Consider the following 21,422-nt stretch of genomic DNA (forward strand, 5'->3'; position numbering starts at 1 on the left):
AATGGGGATAGTGGAACTCTTCTTTCCTAGGTTGTTGATGCTTTGCCCTCTTGCCTGTTTGTGTATACTGCATGCAGCTCAGAGAAGGAGCTTTTCCACAGACTGGATCACTGAGCAGCTAGTGGAGAAGGGAAAAGAAGACGCAAAACAACTGTGGATCCTTCCTTGAAATAACAGGTTTCCCGTTCTTCTTAGATCCTGTGTTTTGGTTTTTTCCTCCCCACACAGAGTGCTCTCAGTGGTCTGGTCTGCAGGCTCAGCCAAGAGGCTATGTCTACACTGCAGTTAAAATCCCACGGATGGCACCAGGTGATTTGGACTAAGGGGCTGTTCAACTGCAGTGTAGATGTTTGGGCTCGGGATGATGCCTGGGCTCTAGGACCTTATCACTAAAGTAAATATCTTGATTATGCCACCATCTCTACTTTTCCCAGGCTTTGCTCAGTGTATTTACAATAAGCACAAAACTGAAAGAAAAGCTGACTTTCACATTTTTCATTGAGTCAATATATTTTTTTTATGGAGAATGATGAAATTTATGTTTTCTCTTAAATCCATGCCGAATGTTTAATTCTGTCTCCATCATAACTCATGAATAAGAATGAATAAGACTCCATGTTTGTCATGGAGGTCACGGATTCCGTGACTTTCCATGACCTCTGTGACTTCTGCAGCAGCCCAGTGTGCCTGGCCTGGGGGCCGCCTGAGTAGCAGGAGTTTGGGTGTGGGGAGGCTCAGGGCTGGGGGTTGGGGTGCGGGACAGTGCTTACCTGGGGGGGGCTCCCCAGAAGGGCAACAGGAACTCCCCTTCCTCATCTCCTAGCTCCACATGCTGCCTCCACCTGTAGGCACTGCCCTCACAGTTCCCATAGGCTGTGGGAGCTGCAGAATCAGGGCTTGGGTGGAATGTAGGTAGCACATGGAGCTGGGAGATGAAGGTCGCCGCTTACCAGGAGCTGGATAGGGAGCCTGCCCCATCTTCCTCCCGCCCCCGAGCACCTGCAGTGCCCTCCTCCAGGCCTTAATTCCCCCCCCCCCGACCACCCATGGTACCCACATCCCTGCCGCAACTCCCTCCCCAGCACCCACGAGGTCCCCAGGGCAGCCCTCCTGAGCTGCCACCCCCGCTCCCAGTTTTAGTCAGGGATATATATATTAAAAGTCATAGACAGGTCATGAGCTGTGAATTTTTTAGTGCCCATGACTTTTACTAAAAATACCCGTGACTAAAATGTAGCTTACTCATGAATGGTTTGGCCTAGAAACACCAAATGTGTTTGGTCTTGATGAAAGTGGTGCTTTGACTATCCTTGGAGGTTATGAGGGAATTTTACATAGTGAAAGCTGCTTCCTCATGTTATGAAAGGTGCCCCCGCTGGAGATTCTGACTTTGCACAGATTTAGTGGATTTAAGACAACCTGCAGCTGCCCACTGAATTTCTTTAACTCCTTATTTCTTCCATCAAAATGCATGCTGGTAGATCAGCAGTGGGTGGGCAGAATTAAGGTTGTGTAGGTTACCTTAACTCTGTACTTCCATACTTCCTAATTTATTTATTTTTAGGTGAATCTTTACATACAACTTCCATGCTATCAAACATTTGTGCTTTCTGAGAAAACAAATCTTTACTTAAAAACCTTTCCCATTAAGTAACAGATGGACAGTTGCAAGCTTAACTTTAGCTTATAGTTTTGTTTGTGTTTTTTTTTTCTTGGTGTTTTTTTCAGGTTTGGGATCACAGAGTAGGTAATGCTATCTCTTCACTGCACCCAATTAATGAAGAGGGAGATGCAGAGTTAAGCAACTGTGGAGGGATTTTGGTTTGTACAGTACTCAGTACTTTAGAATATGTTTACACAGCAGCTGAGTGCGAGCCTACCAGTCTGGGTGGACAGACTCAAGCTAGTATGCTAAAAATAGCAGTGTGGATGTTGCTGCGCTGGTGGAGGCTCGGCCTAGCTACCCGAGCTTGGGTGGCTAGCCTGAGCCTCCACCGCTGCAGCCGTGTCCACGCTGCTCTTTTTACCTCAAGCCCTGGTAGCATGAGTCTGCCTGTCCTGGCTGGGAGGCTCGTTCCTTGCCGCAGCATAGACAGACATACCCATAGAGTGTTGGTCCATGAGTAGGGCTCCTAGATGCTATGGTAATAGAAGTGATTAATAATAAGGATGGTATTTTTTTTTAAGTCGTGCTTAAATTCTTTCTAACGTTCCATTAGCAAATGGTTTGCTATGGAAATATCTACATATTCAAAAGGCTCCTGTGAGGTAGTTTTGAAAACATGTTTTGCATCTATGCTTCGCTTGTAGATTACGTTTAAAATGTTTTTAATTAATGGGAGTTGTGTACTACCACTGCATTGATTAAAGATGAGTGTAGACTACATAACAAGAACATCTGTATCAAAGTAGATTCTTTGCCTGTTCTTGCATTCAGTCCCTACTGACTGCTACTTTCTCTTTAATTACCCCCTAGTCAACAAGAGCAGTGCATTTCCTGCATTCCCTCATTGTTCTGAGAATCTCTTGCAAAAGCAGCTGTACTGCTCCACTCTGCTTTGCTATTTGCCCTTCCTTTTTTCACTGACATTTTTGTAATCTTGTCAGTGTTTATTCTGTCTGAAGGGTAAGGCAACATGTAGGAATGAGGATGCCTGATACTCCACTCTGATTTTGTCACATTACTTTGAAAAAACTCATTCAAGATGCTTGGCCCCAAACTTGACCTGCCTTTGTAACTGTTTGCGAAAGTCTGTGCAAATATTTGTTCCCCCTCCTCCCCAGAATTGAAACACCTCTTTCTATGGTGTTTTTTCATAGAACAGATACCAGTATGTATTCAGTGTTATAGCAACAAACCATTGTGTACATACCATGGTGATACAAATTTCAATAAGGAGACAGATGTCATTTTCTAGCTTCCAGGGGGTTATAAACTGTTAAATAGATATATTTAGATTATTAAAAATGCCTTGCCACATTCCTTTTAGGCAGCTCTGGGGCTGGTTGTCTCTGTTCATAACCCCAGAGTTGAGGATATGTTTCCTTAATAATGTCCTCTCAGCTTATAAAGTTGTAAAAAAATAAAAACGCTGTGGGATGGAGCTTGGCAAATGAGCCAAGGTCTCAGCCAAGGAAATGCATTGTCTGCTAATTTTCTAAACAAAACTGGTTCAGCTGAGTGCAAGTCTCCCTTTCTCTGTTTTGGGTGCTTTTCACACTGGTATGATGTGGGCAGATTTGATTTTTGCAAAATAGAATTTGATAAACCGTTATTAATTTCGGTGGTGTAGGAGATTGGAATTAAAAAGCTGCTAAAATAGTGATTGAATGGTAGTTATTGTGCATGAATGGTAACTTAAAAAATAAAATAAAAGTTTATAGAGTACATAACCTTGAGTATGAATGAGTTTGCGTGATAGCATGAACAGAATGGCTTCCTACTTAAAAATTACATGAGCACTCATCAGAGGTGTTAGCTAGGCCATTATTCAGTCCTGGACCATTCTGTTTGAAGTCCAATATCTGGCAACCCATCAGGCCTTGAATCCCACTGTCCAGTGATATCGGGCTTTTGTTTCTAGCCCTCATAGATTTCTATAGAGCTGATCTTGATATTGTGTGATGACATGTATAGAAAAGCAATTTTAAGTAACCTTTTTTCAAGTTTTACTTGTTTTCTCTGTGAACTCAGTACTGTTGGACACTTGATAACAAAGGCACCTAACTTTAAAAATAGAGGGATACAAAATGACTTCAGACATTATTAAAATATTATTTTTGTAAAATATGTAACATATGCTGAAAATCTGATGTGTGGAATAAATGGTTTTTAATGCTCTCATGGGAGGATGTACTTAAGTCACTCATGGTTTCAGTGCTTGTGAGTAATGGAACCATCCCAAATTCTTGTGCCCCATTCCTCACCAGCAAAAGAGGGCAGCTGTTTGAAACTTTGCAGAGGCTTAGAATATTAAAAATAGTCCAGCGAAAGATAAAATAAGTGAGCAAAATACAGTGAGGCATTCAAAGATGAGTTTCACACAGTTCCGCAGTTTATTACAAGGAAAGCACCAAAACAGAATGACCAGATGTTTAAGGCACAGCACACTCTCTATCCCTCAGAGAACAGGTAAAGCAAGCTTCTTCTCTCATTCCACCATGCCCAAAACCAATGCATCCTGCACATGGTGGTGTCTGCACATGGACTGCAATGCATATGATGTGGGCAGATTTGATTTTTGCAAAATAGAATTTGATAAACCGTTATTAATTTCGGTGGACTGCAATGCATAGGAAAGTGAGAAAGCAACATCACTTGCACAATTTCCACATAGAATCCTCATCCGTTGCTGTAGCCTCTAAAAACCAAGCTTCATTTGCCCAGTCCTGGTCCAGATGTGACCTACTACCCCCTGCCCTGGCAAGTCACAATTGTCTGGCGTTCTATAATTGGCCAGTGATGGGAGGAGGGCGTGTTTTATCCTCTTCATCATATAACCAGGTCACCACTTGAGGGTTCTGAGCAATGCAATTTTTTCCCAAGTAGTTGTTTGTATTTGATTTTTACATACAGGTAGCATTGTTACCTGAAACAAATGAATCATAATGGTAGCGCCCATCATGTGCTAGACACTGTACAGATTTACCAGGACCACATCAAAACAGTAGAGCAGATGGCAAACTCAAGTTAGATGGGTAAATTTAATTTAACCCTGCATTAGTGCATTGCTAAAGTTGCACAGTGAAAGCCATAAAGTCAGGAAATGGAAAAACTGGAGATTAGACCACCACATTAACCTGGCTACGTTGCTCATTTTGTGTGTTTGATACATGTGTTAGGTGATAATATATTAGGCTGAATCTATAATGAGGAAAACAGAAGTAGGAAATACGTGTGAAATGCAGCCAATTAATGATGTATTGGAATATTACCGCTTTCATTTCCTGTAATTTGTATATGGTGGAACCTTAACTTAAACAAAACAAAACAAAACCTTTTAAACATTTTTCCCCAGAGTTTTTAAGGAGTTGGAACGGGGGTGGTCCCGTCCCCTTGCCCCCCAAAAAGTGAGAGAGATTTAAAATGAATAAAAAAGGGAAACAAGTACAATCTAAAGCTCTTCACTTGAGAATCATATAAGGTCCTTGCTCTGGGAATTCAGGTGGGAAGAGGTTAGAAGCTCTGCTGACTTTGCCAGGGTACCTTGTAAACTCCTTAAGCAGCTACAGTAGGAGAACCCTCATCCTAACTTTCCAAAGCATTTGCATTTGACGTTTTAAACAGTTCATACTCTCTCTGTGCTCAAAGGTGATTTTTAAAAAATCAGTTTAAGGTAGGGAGATAGAGGGAAGGAGACTTTCAACTGTGTTTTTTGAAAGAATTACTAATACATTATTTTCCCCCCTTAACCCCCTCCCTCCAAGGAAAAACTCATATATGACTTGTACATCATCCTTGGCAAGGAGTGATATTTTTTAAAACTTGACATGGCTGAAACAGAATTATTAATCCTTTAGGAGTCTACAGAAAATATCTAGCTCATTTTAGCTGACAGTTTTCTGTGTAATTATTAGAGTTGGCTGGAAAACAAGAATTGTTACATGAACATTTTATTTTGAGGTTTCCATTCTGATGCAGAATGAAACCAAGACCTTTAAAAAAATTATAGCGAATCCTACCCCAGAATAGCCAATAACCCAGCAGTTAGGGCACTCACTTGAAGTGTGGGAGACACATGTTCAAACCCTGCTGTGCCTGATTTGAACTTGGTCTCCCACATCTCAGGTGAGTGTCCTAACCAATGGGCTTCGCCTAAACCAAAGTGGAACCAGACTGCTGGCAATTAACATTAAAAAGGTTGATGGGGGGGAAAGCTGACTGCAGAGGAGCACGTGGATCGGACAGAGCCTTCTCTTAGAGGAGAGTCTGTTGATAGAGATTCTCTAGGTTTTAGTCAGGAGGAGAGGATGGAAGAGGATAAAGTAGGGGCCAGATCAGACAAGAAACATTCACATAAAGAATCCGACACATCAGAAAAGGGCAGACAAATAAACAGTGACAAGTTTTTGAAGTGCTTGTACACAAATGCTAGAAGTCTAAATAATAAGATGGGTGAACTAGAGTGCCTTGTGTTAAAGGAAGATATTGTTATAATAGGCATCACAGACACTTGGTGGAGTGAGGACAGTCAGTGGGACACAATCGTTCTGGGGTACAAAATATATCGGAAGGACAGAACAGGTTGTGTGTGTGGGGGGGGTGGCACTGTATGTGAAAGAAAATGCAGAATCAAACGAAGTAAAAATCTTAAGTGAATCCACATGTTGCATAGAATCTCTGTGGATAATAATTTCATGCTCTAAGAATATAACATTAGGGATCTATTATTGACCACCTGACCTGGACGATGATAGTGACGATGAAATACTAAGAGAGATTAGAGAAGCTATCAAAATAAAGAACTCAGTAATAGGGGGGGATTTCAATTATCCCCATATTGACTGGGAACATGTCACCTCAGGACAAAATGCGGAGACAAAATTTCTCGATAGTTTAAATGACTGCTTCTTGGAGCAGCTGATACAGGAACCCACAAGGGGAGAGGCAATTCTCGATTTAGTCCTGAGTGGAGCACAGGAGCTGGTCCAAGAGGTAACTATAACAGGACTGCTTGGAAATAGTGACCATAGTATAATAACTTTTAACATTCCTGTGGTGAGAAGAATACCTCAACAGCCCAACACTGTGGCATTTAACTTCAGAAAGGGGAACTATGCAAAAATGAGGGGGTTAGTTAAATAGAAATTAAAAGGTATAGTGACTAGAGTGAAATCCCTGCAAGCTGCATGGACACTTTTCAAAGACACCATAATAGAGACACAACTTATATGTATACCCCAAATTAAAAACCACAGTAAAAGAACTAAAAAAGAGCCACCGTGGCTTAACAACCATGTAAAAGAAGCAGTGAGAGATAAAAAAGCATCTTTTAAAAAGTGGATGTCAAATCCTAGTGAGGTAAATAGAAAGGAGTATAAATACTACCAAATTAAGTGTAAAAATGTAAAAGAAAAGCCAAAGAGGAGTTTGAAGAACAGCTAGCCAAAAACTCCAAAGGTAATAACAAAATGTTTTTTAAGTACATCAAAAGCAGGAAGCCTGCTAAACAACCAGTGGGGCCCCGGACAATCGAGATACAAAAGGAGCACTTGAAGACGATAAAGTCATTGTGGAGAAACTAAATGAATTCTTTGCTTCAGTGTTCACAGCTGAGGATGTCAGGGAGATTCCGAAACCTGAGCCGGCTTTTGTAAGTGACAAATCTGAGGAATTGTCATAGGTTGAGATGTCACTAGAGGAGGTTTTGGAATTAATTGATAAACTTAACATTAACAAGTCACCGGGACCAGATGGCATTCACCCAAGAGTTCTGAAAGAACTCAAATGTGAAATTGCGGAACTACTAACTATGGTTTGTAACCTGTCCTTTAAATTGGCTTCTGTACCCAGTGACTGGAAGGTAGCTAATGTAACACCAATATTTAAAAAGGGCTCTGGAGGTGATCCCGGCAATTACTGACCGGTAGTCTAACATCAGTACTGGGTAAATTTAGTTGAAACTATTGTAAAGAATAAAATTGTCAGACACATAGAAGAACATAAATTGTTGGACAAAAGTTTCTGTAAAGGGAAATCATGTCTTACTAACCTATTAGAGTTCTTTGAAGGGGTCAACAAACATGTGGACAAGGGGGATCCGGTGGACATAGTGTACTTAGATTTCCAGAAAGCCTTTGTCAAGGTCTCTCACCAAAGGCTTTTACATAAATTAAGTTGTCATGGGATAAGAGGGAAGATCCTTTCATGGATTGAGAATTGGTTAAAAGACAGGGAACAAAGGGTAGGAATTAATGGTAAATTTTCAGAGTGGAGAGGGGTAACTAGTGGTGGTCCCAAGGGTCAGTCCTAGGACCAATCCTATTCAGCTTATTCATAAATGATCTGGAGAAGGGGGTAAAAAGTAAGGTGGCAAAGTTTGAAGATGATTCTAAACTACTCAAGATAGTTAAGACCAAAACAGACTGTGAAGAACTTGAGAAAGATCTCACAAAACTAAGTGATTGGGCAACAACATGGCAAATGAAATTTAATGTGGATAAATGTAAAGTAATGCACATTGGAAAAAATAACCCCAACTATACATACAATATAATGGGGGCTAATTTAGCTACAACAAATCAGGAAAAAGATCTTGGAGTCATCGTGGATAGTTCTCTGAAGACGTCCGCGCAGTGTGCAGAGGCAGTCAAAAAACCAAGCTGGATGTTAGGAATCATTAAAAAGGGGATAGAGAATAAGACGGAAAATATATTATTGCCCTTATATAAATCCATGGTACGCCCACATCTTGAATACTGTGTACAGATGTGGTCTCCTCACCTCAAAAAAGATATACTGGCATTAGAAAAGGTTCAGAGAAGGGCAACTAAAATGATTAGGGGTTTGGAACGGGTCCCATATGAGGAGAGATTAAAGAGGCTAGGACTTTTCAGTTTGGAAAAGAGGAGACTAAGGAGGGATATGATAGAGGTATATAAAATCATGACTGGTGTGAAGAAAGTGAATATGGAAAAGTTATTTACTTGTTCCCATAATATAAGAACTAGGGGCCACCAAATGAAATTAATGGGCAGCAGGTTTAAAACAAATAAAAGGACGTTCTTCTTCACGCAGCACACAGTCAACTTGTGGAACTCCTTGGCTGAGGAGGTTGTGAAGGCTAGGACTATAACAGGGCTTAAAAGAGAACTGGATAAATTCATGGAGGTTAAGTCCATTAATGGCTATTAGCCAGGATGGGCAAGGAATGGTGTCTTTAGCCTCTGTTTGTCAGAGGGTGGAGATGGATGGCAGGAGAGAGATCACTTGATCATTACCTGTTAGGTTCACTCCCTCTGGGGCGCCTGGCATTGGCCACTGTTGGTAGACAGATACTGGGCTAGATGGACCTTTGGTCTGACCCAGTACGGCCGTTCTTATGTTCTAGCCACTGGGCTATTGGCTGTTCTAGGTGGATGCTCTCACACTCATGCTTTCCCACACCTACCAGAAATTTCATTTGGGACTTGAAAAACTGTCTCATTAGTTGTTGTTGTTTTCAACAGAAAACCATTTTGTTGAAACATTCCCAACCAGCACTAGTAATTATTAAACTGAACATCTAGTATGCAATGTTTAGAAAAGACTTTTCCGTGTGAATGTCTGAAGGTAAGGCATCTTAGAGATACTCAAGAAGAAAATCAACAACCTCAACAATAGTGTAATTTTAATGTTAATACATTCCTTTCCTGTGATGGTTCCCCCACTTTGTTTAAATAGCAGATAAGTTTAAGAAAGGTGCAGCCTTAATCTCATTGTAAAGCATTCTGTAGTTCCAGCAACATGAAAGCTGGATCAAAGTATTCACTTTATCTCTGATGTACTAGGCAAGACTTAAAGCCAAAGCATGTTGTGACTTCTGAATGTTTTAAGACAAGACAAGGCAGTAACTGACCTAGAATGTTCATCAACAGGCTAAACAATTGCTTCATGGTAATGTTTTATTGGGATTGTTGATGGACATTTGCCAGTCTTACTGTGAATAGAGTCTTATTGTGAATAGACTGGCAAATGTCCATCAACGATCCCAATATAATATTACCATGAAGCAATTGTTTAGCCTGTTGATGAAGGTTCTAGGTCAGTTACTCCCTTGTCTTGTCTTAAAACATTTAGAAGTCACAACATGCTTTGGTTTTCAGTTTTGCCTAGTACGTCAGAGATAAATTGAATACTTTGATCTAGCTTTTTTTCTCATTTGTAAGAGTACCACTTCAACAGTAGAGCAGTGTTGCTTGTTTGTATTCTGAAACTTCTGAGGGCTCCATCCTGATTTCTAATGTATGGAGTACAAGATCTGTAGTTTGAAAATAAGCTACTGCACAGCCTTGTTGCCAGCATCACAATGAATGCAAGAGCGTGTGATAGGTTTTGCAAACCTCTCAAGCCGTATTTTATTTTGTGGACGCTCATCTAATCTAAGTTTGGCTTTTTTATCTGTCAGTTGTGTAATGTTGTTCCTACTGTTTCTATGCTAGGTATTGTACAAAGGATAGCATAAAACCCCCTACCCAAAAAGAAACTTGTCACTAGTAGTTATCGTAGTTGATATGTGGCATATAAACAGAGTACTTGGTTTCTTTTTATTTCAAGCATTTTCTCTCCTTTTTCAGTTGCCAATTGAGTAATGTTTAAGTCAATCAAAATTTTGCAGCCATGATGTTCAAATGGACTCAAAGTCAGGAAAATGAAGTTTATTCACCCCTATTCAGAAGACAGGATATTTACTGATGTGTGAAAAGCAGTCTCTTCAGGTGGTTGGATATATATGATCCTAATCCAAATTAAAAGCTGCAAAGTGAGATGTTTGGTCTTTCGCTTGCATTTATTCAGAATGGCCTTCCACACCCGAGCTACTTCATGGCAATACTGGTGTCTGAGCTTTAGAATTAAACTGAACATTTTTGGAAATGGTTGTGGGTATACTGTTCTTTTCAGAATATTTTGCCATTCATAATGTGGAAGAGTTTACCCACTTTCATCCACCATTCTTCAGTTCCATTTTGCACTCAGGCTATTAATAAATCCACTTTTTTAAATTAAATTCATTAATAAAAGATTACCTGATTTAGAAAATAATGAGCACATTTAATACAAAACTTGAATCTCAAAAGAGGTGTGGTTCCTGTGCCTCGCTCTTAAAAACAGTAAAAAGAGCTTTTTTAGGAAATATTATAAAACAAGTGATGCATATTGGTACCATCTATGAGCGTGGCAGCTGGAAAGTTTAATTATAGGCTGGGGAGCCCTTCAGGGATTAAGGGAAGTGTTAGCAGAAGGGGTGAATGTTAATGACAGCTGTTTGCCGCAGGCCTCAAAGAGGCAAAGTGAATGTAGAATAAAAATAAAGTGTAGTGTCCAACATATGGTGGCTTTAAACATTTTAAAAGCCCCAGCTTATTTGGTTCTTGATATATGAAACTGATTTATATGAAATCATTTTAAGAGCTTACGCAGGAGAATACTTATTTGTAAGGGAGAAAAATGTGTTCATTTCACAAACAAGTGTGTTGGTTTGCTCCCTATTCAAGGATAAAGCATGAAACTGCATGACAGCACTTGCACATGACCAGATATAAATAAAAACTAGAGAATAAGCATTTTGCACCTTGAGTTTGGTTATCAAAACACTAATTATAATTGCAGTTGTGCTCGGAATCTGCATTAATGGTTAAAATTGGGTAATTCCAAATCCTTGTGCTCTTGACAGCAAATGGCATGGGGAAGTCCTCCAGTTTCTATTAATAGTGCCCACTAGCATCACTGCATAGTTGAGGTTGGGTCAGTATTCCTTTAATGCCTTTTTTCTTGGGTGTGGGATAGTTAATTATTCCATAAAATTTGATCTGGCCAGAACCTTCAAAATATTTTCCTATTTAAATGCAAGTTCATCCAGAATAAGTTGATCACAATATTTTTTTTATGCTTGGATAACGGAAGAATTGTTTTTAAATTGGCAAATTATTAATTCATGATATGCTCTAATAACTGTTGCTGGTGCTTTGGGAGGAGGAGGGGAACAATAACATGCCCAGATTATTTAATTTTGCATGGTGGTTATAGTACCTGTGTAGTAATTTCATTTCATCAGGATTTTTACTCTAAATACCTCAGAGAATAATGGCATTTAAAGAGATATTATTACTTACCAAAGAAGATCAGGTGTGTTTAAAATCTGTCTTCATTAAATTAATAAAAAGTATAACAAATCTGCCACATCTCTATTATAGATCTTATGGTGTGGAAGCATTGGTACATTGGTGTGGAAGTTCATTCCCGGGTACAAGCTAATTTTAAATATCTAGCCATTATTTTAATATATTAAATAGTAATATATATATCTCGTACATGATCTTATTTGGAGATTTAAAAAAATACGCAATCTCAAGACAATGTATTGTAAGTATAAAAAAAAAAAAAAAAAAATGGAACCTACGTAATCACATACATAGCACACTTTTCGTAGCGTATCGGGTCTCTGGATATTCGAACAGTTATCCCTGGAGGAATTTGAGTGTGAAGACTAATATTAAATGTATAGCTAAGAGATACGTCAGTGCAACTAACTTGCTGAAAAAGAATGAACAGTTTTAGTTTAGTATTGCTCATTTGTAATCTTTCATATTGTCTGTTAAACTTGTAGTCCAAAGCTGCTTGCTAGTGTAGCGACATGGCTCATGATCCTGCAGTCCTTACTCCCACAAATATTCACTACTCACATGAGTGTTCAATGGGACTACTCATGTGAGGAAGGATTGTAAGCTCAGGCCTACGTCCAAAACTGAAGCTCTTTTGCAGAAGTGAGTGATTGTTGGCTATGAGTCTAGTGCAACTACTTTTCACTTGACAGAAAAGGACAAAAATATTTACACCTCTTTTTTTCTTAAAGTGCTTATGTTCCTTGGGAAACTATCTGGCAATGGAAGTAAAGCACTTCAGTTGGTATTTAAAATGCTGGACAAGAATTTGCCGTCGGAATTTCCTGTCTTTCTGAAGTGCAAATGAATAAAATCCAAAGTAAATATAGTGCAGTCTTGAGTATGGTGAAAATTTTTACACTTTAACCTCCTTATTACTTAAGGAAAGCATTCCCACATTCTTTTATGTCAGTAGGAAGACTAATGGAAGTCAAGTGATAAAGTGAGTTGGTGTTCAGCATTGGCAGCTCAGTCTGTCCCTGGAATCCAGAATACCATGAGTCAGTCTTAAAGTAGGGTTCAGGGTGTTTCAGATGTGTGTGTTTTTTGTTCGTTTGTTTTTTGTAACTCCCTCTCTCAGCTTATGGGCTGATTGTGGGGGTTTTATCTGATTCTTTTCTTCCTCTGCCTGATGTACCAAAGCTTGGAAAATCATATGAATTACAACAGCAACTCTAATAATAAGAAGTTATCTCGCTGCAAAAGACTCCGTCATGTGCCCTGTTTTATCAGTATTAATGGAGTTTGATTATACAAAAATCCTTTATCTACATCCCTAAAATATTCTGGTTGCTTTTCCTGTTAAGAACTCCTAAACACCCCAGTCCACAGTAACATCTGCTAATCACAGCTTGAGGGAACTTTTCTCTAAGCTTTCACCAGAAGAATCCTTAGAATGCCAGTCATTGTTTAGCAACTGGTGCGCCAGTTTATGGGAATGCATCATGTAATTGTGTGTCAGCCAGTTGTCTGGCATCTCATCCAAATGACAATTGCTGTGGATAACCCACTTTCAGATAAACTAAGTTGTTTTTTTTTGACTGATAGTTTCTTAGGGTCTGCTGTCAATTGAAGATATTTAATTGCTGAAACGGAGGAGATGGAGGAGAAGGAAAAGCAGCCAAGCCACTCCATAGTTGCTGGGGCTGCACTGTTTCCTAAGGTTCCTGTGCCCCTGTCCTACAGTGGTGGAAAGATCTAGTTAGTGGCACATCCTTCAGCTCCATGTTTATGGCTTCTCTGCTTTTCCTTGTCACAAATTCCTGTAGTGAGGAGATGAAGAGGAAATTGCTATGGAGTTTGACACACCCTGCAGAGTTCAACTCCCATGTAGCCTCTCAAAATTCTTCTCACCCTTCCCCTACAGTGCAATGAAACTGCACTGTGCTTGGTCCCCTCATAGCTCTAATGTTGTATGAGTGTAATCAGAATGATGTGATTTTTTTTTTTAAAAAAGCAATCACCTACACTGCATCTAATAGAAATGCTTTGGCAGAGCAGAACAAAATTAAGGACCCATAAAATCGAAACATACTAGACTTGGACCAGTGAGCATAAAGAAAAAATCAGCCAGTGGCTGAGCATTTTTTAGTTGTGAGACCTAGCATACAATACTTTAAATGAGCATATTGAAGTGTAAAATGCACAGAATAACATGAAGTTTTAATCTGTGTTTGCCATTCTAATCCTTGGTTCAACAAGGGTTGAAAGCATACATTTGCCAGCATGTTTAAGGAAATCTGAAGACTCTGTTGTTGCAAATAGCATCTCTCAGGAACCCTTTCTGATGTTGCAGTAGTCTCTGAATTCTGGATTGCATCTCAGTTAATCTAAACATGTTACAAGAAGTGACAGGTAGAAGGAAGTAATATATATTTAAATATTCTTGAGTGGGATCGAGGCCAGTGAATGGTATAAACCATCTTCTGCCTTTCTCATGGACATGGATTTACTCCTAATTTATTAATAAATTATGATACTGTCAATGCTGCAACTCAGGTCACCATATGTCCTAGGAGCTCTTAAACCAAAGAAAGAGAGATTCCCCCCCCCCCCAATATTAAAAGTGTGTATAGCACTGCAACAGACTGGCCAAACAATTATTCATTAATCCAACACTTCTCAGATCCTAAGGCAGGTACTTCTTGTATCATTGCTAGATCGAAGGCTGATAAATGAAGGGGAGGGAGGGAATATTTCTAAGTAGTTGCATTCACTAGCACATTTTAATAAATAAGCAGAGGTAAACAAAAGAGAACACACCTACTTGAGTTTGCTTCAACTGGGTCTTGTCTGACAAAATTTACCATTTTAAACCATGGATGGAGAGTACTTCAGTGTTGTTCTGTTATGAAATATTTAATATATTCTGCTTTGTTCGACTAAGAAATATAATCAACAAACTAGGCAGGAAAATCTGATTTATATAGATGACGAATTCAGTCCAAAATATTACTCGAGAGTTTACCACCCCCCACCCCAAGACATCTTGCATTAGGCCTGATCCAAATTCCATTGAAGTCAATGAGAGTTTTTCCATTGGCTTCAATGGGCTTATTATCATGACCAATGTGTAAATAGAAGGCATGTTGAAATGACCCCAAACTTTCTGCCCTACACACTTAACTGAATATAATTCTGCAGAAAATATATGTAGAAATATTTGTCCTCCAAAAAGTAGAGAAGTTTGGATACATAAACTGTTGAACTAAAATTCTTCTTCTCCACTAAGGCATGCCCACTAACTTGGCACTGAGTTGGATCAGTCTCTAGTGCTTGGAGACAGTCATGCATCTCCTGTGTGTTCTTACAAAATTGCTGTGTTTTGTTTATTGAACAAATTTATTGTAGAGAGATCAATGTATGCAACTCAGAAAATAAAATGTGCTTATTTTATATTGGTATTGTCAACCGGCAAACCTAAATAGGATTTTACATTTTCCTTTTAGCTAAGGTTAGCTCAGCAAGCAGTGAGAGGTTAAAAATGACAGAACAAAAAAAACAAAGTGCTCTTTATGGAACAGAATTTTACTCTTGTGTAGACTAAGTCCTGCAAAAATGTGCATATGTGGTTAATTTTAAGCACTGTGACTATTCCCATTGACTTCACAGTATGTAAAATTAAGCACATGTATACATTTTTGTGGGACTGGGTAAGAAATTTGTGATTTTTGAAGAGGACATCTAGGGAGTAATTAGGTTATGTCATTTTTAGTTTCAGGTGCAATAGACGTGAATCTTAGATGCCAAGGTTTCCACCCCCACAGAAGAGTAAGATGATTTGCTGGAAGGCAGTATGTAGAGTTAGCAGGAAATAAGAAACGTGAAATCCCTTATTTTCTACTTCCGGTCATTTGGTTAGCCATCAAACATGGCTGTTGGGAGAAGTTTGTTGGGATCTGGAAGGGAGCACTTCTCAGAATTCTTTGCAGTTTCAGCTTTCTTCTTTGATTCCTGAAAAGTTTGGGTAACATGTTAGGATATAAAAATTGACTGTTACAGGTAAACTTTTAGACTACAAACACATTATTGGACAGATCTGAAAAGCATTCCCTAAGAGGGAAGCTGGTACAATTCTCATAGCTCTTTTTCTCTGAAACCACCAACCAGAGAGTCAAAAATAAAAAGGAAGAAGAAATAGTCTGAATTATTTTGTCTGTTGTGCTCTGATCTGGAGGATGCTGGTCCTGGTGCACAGGTATATCTGTCCCACTGTTTTGAAATTATGCAGTGCAAACAGATACCTGGGTTGAACATGAAATGTAAATCATACGAGGCCGATTCAACATGTGCCAATGCTCAGCAAAGGCTGGTTGTGTCCACATTCTCTGTGGACATATTTTGTTGGAGAATAGAAGCATTTGAGAAGACATTCGCTCTCCTTTGCTAATGGGAGTAACATATGTCAAGGCCAAGAGATCCAGATTTGGCTAGTCCCCAGTAATAAATCTTCTCCAGCCACAAGCCAGTAATAATATAGTTAGTCCTGTGGCTCAAGTTGACGGTTCTGTGATGCATACCACAATTGCACTTAAAATAATTTTGTTTTAACTTTAAAAAAAAATTGGAAATTGCATATGAGAATAACTATGTGAAAAGAACATTATTGAGGTTGCAAGGTCACTCACTCACTGAGTATGGAAATGTCAGAATTTAGGTTGTCCATTTAAATGGAGGTCATTTCAGAAAAATTTGGCAGGGGGATAGGGAGGGAAATTTGGGTCAGCAAATAGAATATTGAATTACATCCTGCAAAGTCTGGTGGGGCAAAAAGTGGAAGACATAATGGAGCATATAGGCTTGTGAGAAGTCTGGGGGGCAAAAGGGTCCAACCGCTCCTCTTCCCCCATAGCAAATGATGCCCTAGCATTTAAAATGATTAAAGGAGACTGTGATCAACAGGCTCAAGTCCGTGGACAACAAAATGAATTTATGTCTGAATTATAACCTCATTTACTTCTTTCTACTCCAGCAGATCTAGGAAGAAGTCAGATTTGGCCAGATGTATTCTATATCTGAGGTAGTGTGATCCAGCGTCTGGGACATTGGGTTGGAAAATTGAGCTAATAATAATAACCTTTCTTCATGGTGGAGCACTTTTAGATCTGTAAGTGAAAAGTACAAAAGCATCCTCTTCAAAAATAGCAATTTTCAGAATTGAATTGATCCGCTTCTCAATGATGAACTTTATAAGATGCCAGTGTTAGTCTTTAACTGTTCCTTTAAAGTAGCTGTAAAGACCCATTTGGGTACCAGAGCTACTATTGAAAATGTTTCAATGTCCTGCTTCAGGATATCAGGGAAGAGATAAGGTGTTCGGTCTTCTTTAACAGTGGAGTTGATCATCTGTAGAAACTTAGCTAAAAGAGAACTATTGTATGTTCCAATAGCATATATACTGTGTTCCGTGTTCCATAAAGCATCTTCAGGAAGTAACTGAGCAAAAGTGAACCCATTCTGTGAAACTGGGATGGTGTCCCAGTTGCTCAAGGATTTTAAATGAGATTGCTGTAATATGCAATATGCATGGGTCCATCATAAATGTTCTCCTAAATAATGCATTTCCATTCTGACTGCTTTGTACATGGAAATTTTTGCTCCCACACGATCAAACGTGATTTGAATTTGAATCCACACGATCAAACATGATTTGAATCCAGCAAATTGTTTAACAGCTGGCTGTGACATTATTGATATAAATTGGGACCATATAGAACATGGGTTGCAACCAAGGTCCTGCAGTGGCACCAAATCTTAGATAAAGGGGGTCATCTAAGGTGTCTAAGGCCAGATTATGGGTTGCTGATTATAATTATGCTGTCTATATGTCTGTATCATTTGTAGTTAAAGTTATAAGTATTGGCTCTGTAATGTCTATAGTTTGTATTCTGCTCTGCCTCTGGGAAGTGTCCCAGACAAGCTGATGTTAGCCCGGCATAGCTGGATTGATGGTCCATTAAAGGGCCATCGGCTACACAATTGACCCATGGAGAGAAGGCAGACACGCCTTGTGACTCAGCAAAGTATGCAGGGACTGGCCCATGTGACTCTAGGCTCCATTTTGCTGTAAATTTCCACAGTGAAGACAAAGGGATTCTTACACCTGGAAAAGTCTATATAAGGCTAATGCCTCATCTCCATCTTGTCTTCAATCCTGCTTCTGACCTCTGGAGGGACTTTGCTACAAACTGAAGCTCTGCACAAAGGACTGAAGGACCCATCCCAGTGGGGGATGTTTTCCAGAGACTTAATCTGAACCTGCAGTTTACTCCAGCACTGCTGCAAGCCTGAACTAAGAACTTTGCCATTACTGTATGTAATTGATTCCATTTAACCAATTCTACCTCTCATCTCTACCTTTTTCCCTTTGTAAATAAACCTTTAGATTTTAGATTCTAAAGGATTGGCAACAGCGTGATTTGTGGGTAAGATCTGATGTGTATATTGACCTGGGTCTGGGGCTTGGTCCTTTGGGATTGAGAGAACCTTTTTCTTTTATTGGGGTGTTGGTTTTCATAACCATTTATCCCCAGGACGAGTGCACTGGTGGTGATACTGGGAGACTGGAGTGTCTAAGGAAATTGCTTGTGTGACTTGTGGTAAGCCAGTGGGGTGAGACCAAAGTCCTTTTTGTCTGGCTGGTTTGGTTTGCCTTAGAGGTGGAAAAACCCCAGCCTAGGGCTGTAACTGCCCTGCTTGAGCAATTGGTCCTGATTTGGCACTCTCAGTTGGGTCCCGCCAGAATCGCTCCGTCACACTGGCACATTTTAGAAGTTGATGGGGAGGAGTTATATGTTTGACCCCACATCAATGGGCTGTTTTGTGGCACATATTTGAGTTTTAGCGATACTTCCAGCAGCAAAAGCACATTTCAGCAGTATTTCCCAATTTGATCATCTGGCAGACTGTAGTCTTGTTAGAGCTAAAGGAATGTTTTCGTAGTGCCATTATTAAAAATGTATTTTGGAGTATGGATATTATGGTCCAGTTAACTTTGCCAAATGAACAGGATTCTTGTAATCTGTAGCAGGGGATTAAACCATAAAGGAACACAGGAGACCTAGAAAAGGTAAAATATAAAATTATGGCTATCTGATGCCACAATTTCTGGCTGTTTATACTCATAAGGTTTTATTTGTTATGGGGAGGCAGTAGTATTTACTTCAAAAAGCCAATGGTTTGCGTAAGTGAAGCTCAAAATTGGAAAGCCTGTTACTTGCCATTACAGAAAATGCTTTATATTTAGAGCCAGCTAACATGATCACCCAATACATTAAAATATAAATGTAAGAACGGCCATACTGGGTCAGACCAAAGGTCCATCTAGCCCAGTATCCTGTATTCTAACAATGGCCAATGCCAGGTGTCCCAGAGGGAATAAACATAGCAGGTAGTCATCAAGTGATCCATCTCCTGTCACCCTTTCCCAGCTTCTGGCAAACAGGAAATTTTGTCACCTCACTGTTTACCCCTTTTTCCAGATCACGTATGAATATGTTGAATAGGATTGGTCCCAGTACAGACCCCTGGGGGACACCACTATTTACCTCTCTCCATTCTGAAAACTGACCATTTATTCCTATTCTTTGTTTCCTATCTTTTAACCAGTTACCAGTTCATGAGAGGGCCTTCCCTCTTATTCCATGACAGCTTACTTTGCTTAAGAGCCTTTGGTGAGGGACCTTGTCAAAAGCTTTCTGAAAAATCTAAGTATACTATATCCACTGGATCCCCTTTGTCTACATGCTTGTTGACCCCCCTCAAAGAATTCTAGTAGATTGGTGAGGCATGATTTCCCTTTACAAAAACCATGTTGACTCTTCCCCAACAAATTATGTTCACCTATGTGTCTGACAATTTTGTTCTTTACTATAGTTTCAACCAGTTTGCCTGGTACAGAAGTCAGGATTACCAGCCTGTAATTGCCGGGATCATCTCTGGAACCCTTTTTAAAAATTGGCATCACATTAGCTATCCTCCAGTCATTTGGTTCAGAAGCTGATTTAAATGATAGGTTACAAATGACAGTCAGTAGTTCTGCAATTTCACATTTAAGTTTCTTCAGAACTTTCGGGTGAATACCATCTGATCCTGGTGACTTATTACTGTTTAGCTTATTCATTTGTTCCAAAACCTCCTCTAAGGACACCTCAATCTGGGATGTTTCCTCAGATTTCTCACCTAAAAAGAATGGCTCAGGTTTGGTAATCTTCCTCACATCTTCAGCTGTGAAGACAGATGCAAAGAATTCATTTAGTATCTCTGCAATGGCCTTATCATCCTTCAGTGCTCCTTTAGCATCTTGATTGTCCAGTGCCCCACTGGTTGTTTAGCAGGCTTCCTGCTCCTGATGTATTTAAAATTTTTTTTGCTATTACTTTTTGAGTCTCTTTGGCTAGCTGTTCTTCAAATTCTTTTTTGGCCTTCCTAATTATATTTTTATATTTCATTTGCCAGAGTTTATACTCCTTTCTATTTACCTCACTAGGATTTGACTTCCACTTTTTAAAGGATGTATTTTTGCCTCTCACTGCTTCTTTTACTTTGTTGTTTAGCCACGGTGGCGCTTTTTTGGTTCTCTTACTGTTTTTTTAGTTTGGGGTATACATTTAAGTGAGCCTCTTGTATGGTGTCCTTAAAAAGTTTCCATGCAGCTTGTAGGGATTTCACTTTTGGCACTGTACCTTTTAATTTCTGTTTAACTAACCTCCTCATTTTGGTGTAATTCCCCTTTCTGAAATTAAATGTTTCAGTGTTGGGCTGCTGTGGTGATTTCTCCTGCAGAGGGATGTTAAATTTAATTATATTATGGTCACTATTGCCAAGCAGTCCAAGTATATTCACCTCTTGAACCAGATCCTGTGCTTCACTTATGACTAAATCAAGAATTGCCTCTCCTTTTATGGGTTCCAGGACTAGATGCTCCAAGAAGCAGTTATTTAAGGTGTCAAGAAACTTTGTCTGCATCCTGTCCGGAGGTGACATGTACCCAGTCAATACGGGGATAGTTGAAATCCCCCATTATTACTGAGCTTTTAATTTGAATAGCCTCTCTAACCTCCCTGAGCATTTCACTGTCACTATCACCATCCTGGTCAGGTGGTCGGTAATATATCACTACTGCCATATTCTTATTATTAGAGCATGGAATTACTATCCATAGAGATTCTACTCTACTGTTCGGTTCATTTAAGATTTAAGAACCATGAAGTGAATAATCCATTTTAAGGGGAGGGGAGGTTTTTGCCTGCTTAACTCCGGGCGAAACCTAATAACATTGTCCTGCTGTGTCAAACCCACCTAATTTCTCAGGAGGCTGAAAATCCATAGAGGGGATAGGTAGAACATTCAGAAGACTCTAGTAAAATTAAGTTGGAAAATTTTAGGCCTTGATCCTCCTAGTTGATCTCTGTGGGCAGACCCCGGAACCCACATGAAGCTCCATTTATTTTAGTGATACTCCATATGGGTGCAGGGGTCCGCCCATGCAGGTCACCTAGCAGAATCAAGGCCTTAGAGAGTTTCTTCTGATTGATTAATGCTCCTACTGTCTCAGTCCTTAC

The 21,422-nt window shown here is 39.6% G+C and overlaps 1 protein-coding gene across 25 annotated transcripts in view; it reads left to right on the forward strand.

The window, feature by feature from the left end:
• The window catches only part of EPB41L3 (erythrocyte membrane protein band 4.1 like 3), a 201,346-nt gene that overhangs the window by 80,164 nt on the left and 99,760 nt on the right, over positions 1–21,422 (forward strand). For 5 of the 25 annotated variants that reach the window (XM_039521921.1, XM_039521904.1, XM_039521922.1 and 2 more), the window contains exon 1: positions 16,835–16,966. The exons of the other annotated variants lie outside the window; for them this stretch is intronic. The gene's annotated coding sequence lies outside the window, so the exon portion shown is untranslated. Of the gene's footprint in view, positions 1–16,834; positions 16,967–21,422 lie in introns of those variants that run through there. 25 annotated transcript variants of the gene reach the window in all.

This window comes from Mauremys reevesii, linkage group 2 (assembly GCF_016161935.1).
Source record: "Mauremys reevesii isolate NIE-2019 linkage group 2, ASM1616193v1, whole genome shotgun sequence".
Classification (NCBI taxonomy): Eukaryota; Metazoa; Chordata; order Testudines; family Geoemydidae; genus Mauremys; species Mauremys reevesii.